The sequence below is a fragment of the Passer domesticus genome, chromosome 8 (genome assembly GCF_036417665.1).
Source record: "Passer domesticus isolate bPasDom1 chromosome 8, bPasDom1.hap1, whole genome shotgun sequence".
Lineage (NCBI taxonomy): Eukaryota > Metazoa > Chordata > Aves > Passeriformes > Passeridae > Passer > Passer domesticus.
The window spans coordinates 10952580-10959855 of NC_087481.1; the positions used below are offsets into that span (position 1 = coordinate 10952580).

Below are 7276 nucleotides of genomic sequence, written 5' to 3' on the forward strand. Positions count from 1 at the left end.
CTTTGGCTGTGTACAGCCAGTTCTCTGAGCAAAGCAGGTCCCAGGTGAGTGAGGAGAGACAAAATGGGCTTGGGGAATGTGGAGCAAGGTTGTCCACGCTGCATCAGACCTCAAGGCACAGCTTCTCTGAGCAGGCCAGAGCTCCTTAGGAGAGTCCCTGCTGGATCAGTATCAGTCACTGAATGCTGCAATCACCTCTTGTGTAATAAGAACAGCCATAAAAGATACCCTTTAAAATAGGAATACATACTTGCTAGAAGCTCTTTGAAATATTTCTCCATAACTGAAAAAGTAAACCCTCCTAATGAACTGCAGTAGAGTGGAGGTAAATCAAGGCAGAGCCATGGTTTGGCAGGACTTGCTTGATGCTAACAATCCCCATGGTGCATTTAGAGCTGAGCCCTGGAACCTCAGGACCTGAGAGGAGATTGTACAAACCTGTCCAGGAGTCCAAGTCAGAAGAAAACCCCAAAGTGTGTCAAGGCATGAATGGGTCCCAGTAAGGTCCATCCCAACACAGGCTCGTCATGGACACCTTGGAGGAGAGAATTGGGAGCCAGGATGGCACAAAAACTTCTCAAAGACTCGGTGTGAAAAGGAAAATCCAAAGTACTTTAAAAACCTTGAGTACCTCAAAGTATTAATAAGCCCCACTGAGTGTCAGTACAATGCTCTCAAGGGACTCGTTAAAGCAGATAATTGGGGCCATGATTGCACAAACCTCTCCCAGAGTCTGTATCAAAAGGGAAACACCGAGTACCTTAAAATAACTGAAGTACCTTGAAGCATTAATGAGCCCCACTGAGTGTTGTTACTGACAAAGCCTCTCCAGGGACTAAATACAGCAGATAATTGGAGGCCATGATTGCACAAACCTCTCAGAATAGCCAAGGCAAAAGTAAAACCCAAAATCCTTGGAAAAACCCTGCAGTCCCTGGGAGCATTCAGGAGCCCCCAGGGCCATTGCTGAGCAAGGCTCCCCAGGGACTCCTTCCAGCAGATCCTTGAGGCCACTGGGATGTGGGCTAGGGGGGGATGCTGAGGGCAGGACAAGGGGCTGACAGTGCCCAGCCTGGCTGGGGCTGTGCCAGGAGGCCCCAGGGCCTCAGGACAAGGTGTCTCCTCCCAGCCCTTGGCGGCACAGACCCTGCTGTGCCCCAGGCCACCAAGACTTGGCTTCTCTTTGTCCCCACCTGTCATCACTGCCTCCAGTTCTCTGCTCTGCCTGGGGCCTGGGGACACTTTCTCGGTCGTGTCCCTCAGTGGGACCCATTAAAAGTCCAAGAAACTTTGGAGCTGGATTCTGACTTGGAGTTCTGCAGAGGTTTCTTCAGCTGCTTCTCAGGGACTGATGTTCAGGGCCTGAGCACAAAGCCCCAGAGGGTCATTAAAGTCCTTGTGCTGTGTCTGTGCTGCTGAGCTGGGCTGGGCTCCTGGCACAGAGGCAGCTCCTGGTAAGCAAGAAGAGCTTCAAAAGCACATTTCTCTTGATGAGCAGCTCTTGTGGCAGCCCAGCAGGGCTGGGGCTCTGCCTGCAGCCAGCCCGGGCACAGCCCAGAGGCACAGAGAGCTTCAATCAGTCAGGGCTGGGAAGGTGCTGAGAAGTGCCTGGGGCAGAATCACTGCCAGCCCTTGGCACAGGAACTTCTGGCTGCAGGACAATGCAGCTGCAGCTCCTGGAGTGATCTCCTAAAGCTGGAACATCCCAATGCCTGCAGACCCTGTGAGTACATTCTCTGATTCTCTCTGGTGCAGAGCAGCCAGTGGTGCCCAGGGCTGTCCTGCAGAGCAGGCTCCTGCAGCCCAGGGCGCTGTGCTGGGGCAGGGACTCTGCTGCCTGCCAGGGACAGCTCTCAGCCGGCCCGGGGAGCTGCTCCCAGCACTGGGGGACAAGATCGGGGTGGAAGGAGATATCTGGTAAGTTTTGGAAGTGTTCTCCTTGTGTGGTGATGATGCTGCATTGTTCAGCACTGCTCCAAGCATGGCATTTATTTCCATAACATTTCCAAGTAGATTATACAGTGAGACAGGGGCTGCATAAAAGGGGAATTCCTGTTTTTAATCTACTGCTCTGAATTACCAAGATGGGAAATTGCACATATTTATCTCTCAGTCCATGTTGAGAAAAATAAAAACTTTTTTTTTCTCATATCTTAATAAACCAGGCAGTAAGAGAAATCAGCACAGGGCCCTGTAGAGTCAGAATCAGTGTCTCTTTTCTAGCCTTTTCAGGTTTGCTCTGACATTGCCATCAGAGCCTGCAGAGCCAGAGCTGCCCCTGGGTAGTGCCAGAGCTGGGAGGGGTCTGCAGGGCAGAGCTGAGCCCCCAGGGCTGGGCTTGGCTCTGGCAGCACTGGCAGGGCCCAGCCCTGGGCACAGGGAAGCAGCTGCTGGCAGGGACAGCTCCAGGCAGCAGAGCCCTGGGCAGGCAGTGAGGGGAAAGTGTACCCATGCTCTGTTGGGATATTTAAAATGCTCTCCTAATCCAACTATTTTATGCTTACATTTTTTACAGATCCCCATGCCAAGAGAGTACAAATGTCCAACAGCAGCTCCATCAGCCACTTCCTCCTGCTGGCATTGGCAAACACGCGGCAGCTGCAGCTCCTGCATTTCTGCCTCTTGCTGGGCATCTCCCTGGCTGCCCTCCTGGCTAATGGCCTCATCATCAGCGCCGTAGCCTGCGGCCACCACCTGCACACGCCCATGTTCTTCTTCCTGCTCAACCTGGCCCTCAGCGACCTGGGCTCCATCTGCACCACTGTCCCCAAAGCCATGCACAATTCCCTCTGGAACACCAGCACCGTCTCCTACAAAGGATGTGCTGTACAATTCTTTTTCTTTCTATTCTTCATTTCAGCAGAGTTTTATCTCCTGACCATCATGTGCTATGACCGCTACGTGTCCATCTGCAAACCTCTGCACTACAGGACCCTCCTGGGCAGCAGAGCTTGTGCCCACATGGCAGCAGCTGCCTGGGCCAGTGGCTTCCTCAATGCTCTGCTGCACACAGCCAATACATTTTCCCTGCCGCTGTGCCATGGCAATGCCCTGGGCCAGTTCTTCTGTGATGTGTCCCCAGTCCTCAAACTTACATGCTCAAACTCCAGCTCCCTCAGGGAACTTGGGTTCGTTGCAGTTAGTGCCTGTTTAGGGCTTGGTTGTTTTGTGTTCATTGTTTTCTCCTATGTGCAGATCTTCAGGGCTGTGCTGAGGATCCCCTCTGAGCAAGGACGGCACAAAGTCTTTTCCACCTGCCTCCCTCACTTGGCTGTTCTCTCTCTGTTTGTCAGCACTATTTGGATTGCATACCTGAAGCCCCCCTCCACCTCCTCCCCATCCCTGGATCTGGCCCTATCACTTCTGTACTCAGTGGTGCCTCCAGCCCTGAACCCCCTCATCTACAGCCTGAGGAACCAGGAGCTCAAGGCTGCAGTGTGGGGACTGATAACTCGATGCTTTCAGAAACATTAAACTGCTGGCAAATTTCCACAAATCATTTGTAATAAAAATAAACTTTGACAATTGTTGTTGGTTTCATTTTGGAGGTTCCTTTTTTTTTTTTTTGTTTTACTTTTATATTTTATTCCACAAAGAAATGTCATTGTTTGTGCCTTTGTTCATTTTGTTTCTCTCCACGTTCACTGTGGCCACAGACCGTTGACAGTGAGGGGCTGCATTCTCAGTGGCTTAAAAGGAAGTAAAGGATCTCCCAGCAGAGATTTCTGCAGAGATGCCCTTTTGTTGCCTCATCTGGAGCTGCAGCAGCAATGTCTGTGTGCAGAGCTGGGGGCAGATCAGTGCTGGCACAGCAGCTGTGCCCAGCAGCAGCAGCAGCACTTGGTGTTGCCAGTGCTGCTGCCGTGGCCCTGCCCCGCTGCCCTGGTGGCCCTGGTGTTGCTGCAGGGCCTGAGTGCTCTCGGGGCCGGGCACAGTCCTGGGGGTGGCAGTGCCGGGGCTGCAGCAGGGACAGGCCATGGGCATTGCTGGGGCAGCGCTGACGCCTCAGGCCAGGCCCTGGGGGCTCCAGGCTCCTTGCCCAGGCTCTCTCAAGAACACGGCCAGGCCAATGCTCAGCACAGAAAAGCCCCAGGGTGAGCAGCCCCAGGCTGGCCGTGGGCAGGCTGGGGGCAAACAGCATGGCTGGGGCTCTGCAAGGGCCCTGGGGGAGACGGGAAGGAGCAGCAGAGCAGGGGCTGATCCATCCCCAGTGCGCTGCACAGCCCAGGGCAGCGTCCCAGAGCGTCCTGATGGAGCTGCCAACAACATCCCCCCTCTGCAGCCCTGGCCTCTCCCCCAGCTCACACAGGTGCCGCATCCTTGCAGGCACAGCCACGGCAGCACTGGCTCAGGAGCCCCTGTTTGCATTGCACAGAGCAGGCAGGAGCACCCCCATGATGTTGCTGTGGGGACATGAACCTGAGGGAGCACAAATGCCATCAGCCCCTGGGGCCAGCAAGGGCTGGGGGACACCAGGGAAACCACCCAGCTTTGTCCTGGCCTCTGCAGTCAGCCAGAAAGTTTGATCCTATGAGCTGGGAGTGTCTTGTCCCACTGCAGACCCTGTTGCTCAGAGCCAGGGCTGCCTGGCAGCCACCCCCAATCTGCCCTCAGCATTTCCTTGGCTTCACCTCTGCTTTCTTTACTCTTCCCGCCACAAATTTCTTCCTTTTGCCCCCCCGTTCCCTCCCCTGTAAACAGCCCATCCCTGTTTGCCCTTTCCTCTCTGGCCCCACTCCCCATTCCAGTTCCTGACCTGGCACCATGGGAACATCCCTTGGGGAGCAGGATCATCCTCCAAGTGCTGCAGGAATTGTCTGCAGGCTCCTGCAGTGCCTGCTGCTGCTCCCTTGCCAGAGGCCCCCCAGGCCAGGGGGACACATCTGGGCTGCTGTGTCTGCCTGTGGGGCTCCCTGTTCTGGGCAATGAGGAGGAGCTGCAGAGGCTCTGCAGGACTGACAGGATGGGCTTTGGGGCTGGCAGGAGAAGCTGAGGGACCTGGGCTCCTGGAGCTTCTGAAGAGGAGGCCCAGGGCTCATCCTGCAACTGCTCTAAGGGTGGTTTCAGAGAATCCCAGAATCAGCAAGGCTGGAAAAGACCTTGGACATCATCAAGTCCAACCTGTGCCCTGACACTGCCTTGTCTCCCCTGAGCCTGCTCTTCTCCTGGATAAAATATCCCAGCAGATCCCTCAGCCCCTTCTCACAGGACATGTGTTCAAGACCCCTCCCCAGCCTTGTTGCCCTTCTCTGGACACACTCCAGCCCCTCCATGTCCTTCCTAAATTTGGGGCCCCAGAACTGGACACAGCACTTGAGGTGCTGCCCAACCAGTGCTGAGCACAGGGGAAGAATCACTGCCCTGCTCCTGCTGGCCACATCATTCCTGATCCAGGGCAGGAGCCATTGGCCTTCTTGCCCACCTGGACACACTGCTGCCTCGTGTCCAGCCTGCTGTCCATCAGTGCCTCCAGGTCCCTTTGTGCCTGGCTGCTGTCCAGCCACTCTGTCCCCAGCCTGTAGTGCTGCAGGGGTTGTTGTGGCCAAAGTGCAGGACCCGGCACTTGGACTTGTTAAATCTCACCTTGTTGGATTTGGCCCCTGGATCCAGCCTGTCCAGGGCCCTCTGCAGAGCCCTCCTACCCTCCAGGTGATCAGCACTCCCAGACAGCTTGGTGTCACCATGGTTCCATAAGGCCCCAGAGTGTCTCACTGGTCTCCATGATTAAATGAGTGTCACAATATTCTTTTGGTTCCAGGGAACCCCTTGGTTTCACAAACTCCCTTGGCTCCTTGGGCCCCACAGTGTCACAATGGTGCCATGGTCCCCCAAGGCCCTGCAGTGTCACAATGAATCCTTGGTTCCATGAGATCTGGCAGTGAAGCAATGCTCTCCTTGGTACCCACAGTCTTTTATACCTCTTACTCTTAGACAACAGAAGGATACCTGATAGATGAAGGGGAGTGGGAGTAGATATCCACTCAAGGAGGTAATAATAAAAATTCCTCCTGACCCCTACTCCCCAGCCAGGTGACACTTCGGAACAGGTATGAGCCCCTGGATCTGGAGTCAGCCACATGATTTAGAAGAAAATTATCTGTCCAGTGAGTCTCCCAATTATGATTCATCTGTGAGAGGTATTGCCACCTGTAACATCCAAAAGGAAAAAAAGGGTAATCATGGTGGGTGACTCCCTTCTGAGGGGAACAGTGAGCCCCATACATCGACCAGACCCACCCCACAGAGAGGTCTGCTGCCTCCCTGGGGCCTGGGTACGGGATATCACTGAGAGAGTGCCTGGGCTGATTTAGCCCTCTCATTATTAGCCACTGCTGATACTCCAGGCTGGCAGTGAAGAGATTGAAAAGAGGAGTGTCAGGACAATTAAAAGGGACTTTAGGGCACTGGGTCAGATGATTGATAGGACAGGGGCACAGGTAGTTTTTTCCTCAGTCCCGCTGGTGGCTAAGAAGAACAGTGAAAGGAATAGAAGAGCTCAAATTATTAACAAGTGGCTTAAGGGTTGATGTTACCTGCAGAATTTTGAATTCCTTGATTATGGGACAACTTTTACTGTACTTGGCCTGCTGGAACCAGATGGGCTCCATCTCTCTGTTAAGGGCAGAAAGTTTTTAGCTCATGAACTAGCAGAACTTGTTGAGAGGGCTTTAAACTAGGTCTGAAGGGGGAAAGGGATGCAGCTGGGCTCTCTGGAAGCAGGCCCAATGGCTGAGTGAGCCTGAATTAGGGGTGAAATCAGCAGCCCAGCTGAGGCGCATGGATACCAGTGCATGCAGCATGGGTAACAAACAAGAAGAGCTGGAGGCCATGGTCCAGCAGCAGAGCTGTGGTGTAATTGCCATCACAGAAACGTGGTGGGATGATTCACAGGGCTGGAGCACTGCACTGGATGGCTACAAGCTCTTCAGGAGAGATACAAAAGGGAGAAGAGGTGGAGAGGTGGCCCTTTATATTAGGGAGGCTTTGGACACCACAGGTAATGAAACTAATGAGGATGGAGTTGAATGCCTGTGGGTGAGAATTAGGGGGAAGGCCAACAAGGCTGACATCCTACTGGGAGTCTGTTATCGTCCACCCAGCCAGGAAGAAGTGGTGGACAACTCATTCTTTAAGCAGCTAGAGAATGTTTCTGGATCATCAGCCTTTGTTCTTGTAGGTGACTTCAACTTGGTAAACATTTGTTGGGAACTTAATAAAACTGAAAAGAGGCAGTCCAGGAAATTTTTAGAGTTTGTGGAGGACAACTTTTTGTCAC

At 53.6% G+C, this 7276-nt stretch overlaps 1 long non-coding RNA gene across 1 annotated transcript; it reads right to left on the reverse strand.

Moving 5' to 3' along the window:
• Window positions 1–3031: 3031 nt before the first annotated feature.
• On the reverse strand, window positions 3032–6811 carry LOC135306111 (uncharacterized). Its single transcript, XR_010366964.1, has 3 exons — window positions 6534–6811; window positions 5584–6147; window positions 3032–3786 (listed from the first exon to the last, which is right to left on the reverse strand). It is a non-coding gene; the product is annotated as an uncharacterized LOC135306111 (long non-coding RNA).
• Window positions 6812–7276: the final 465 nt, after the last annotated feature.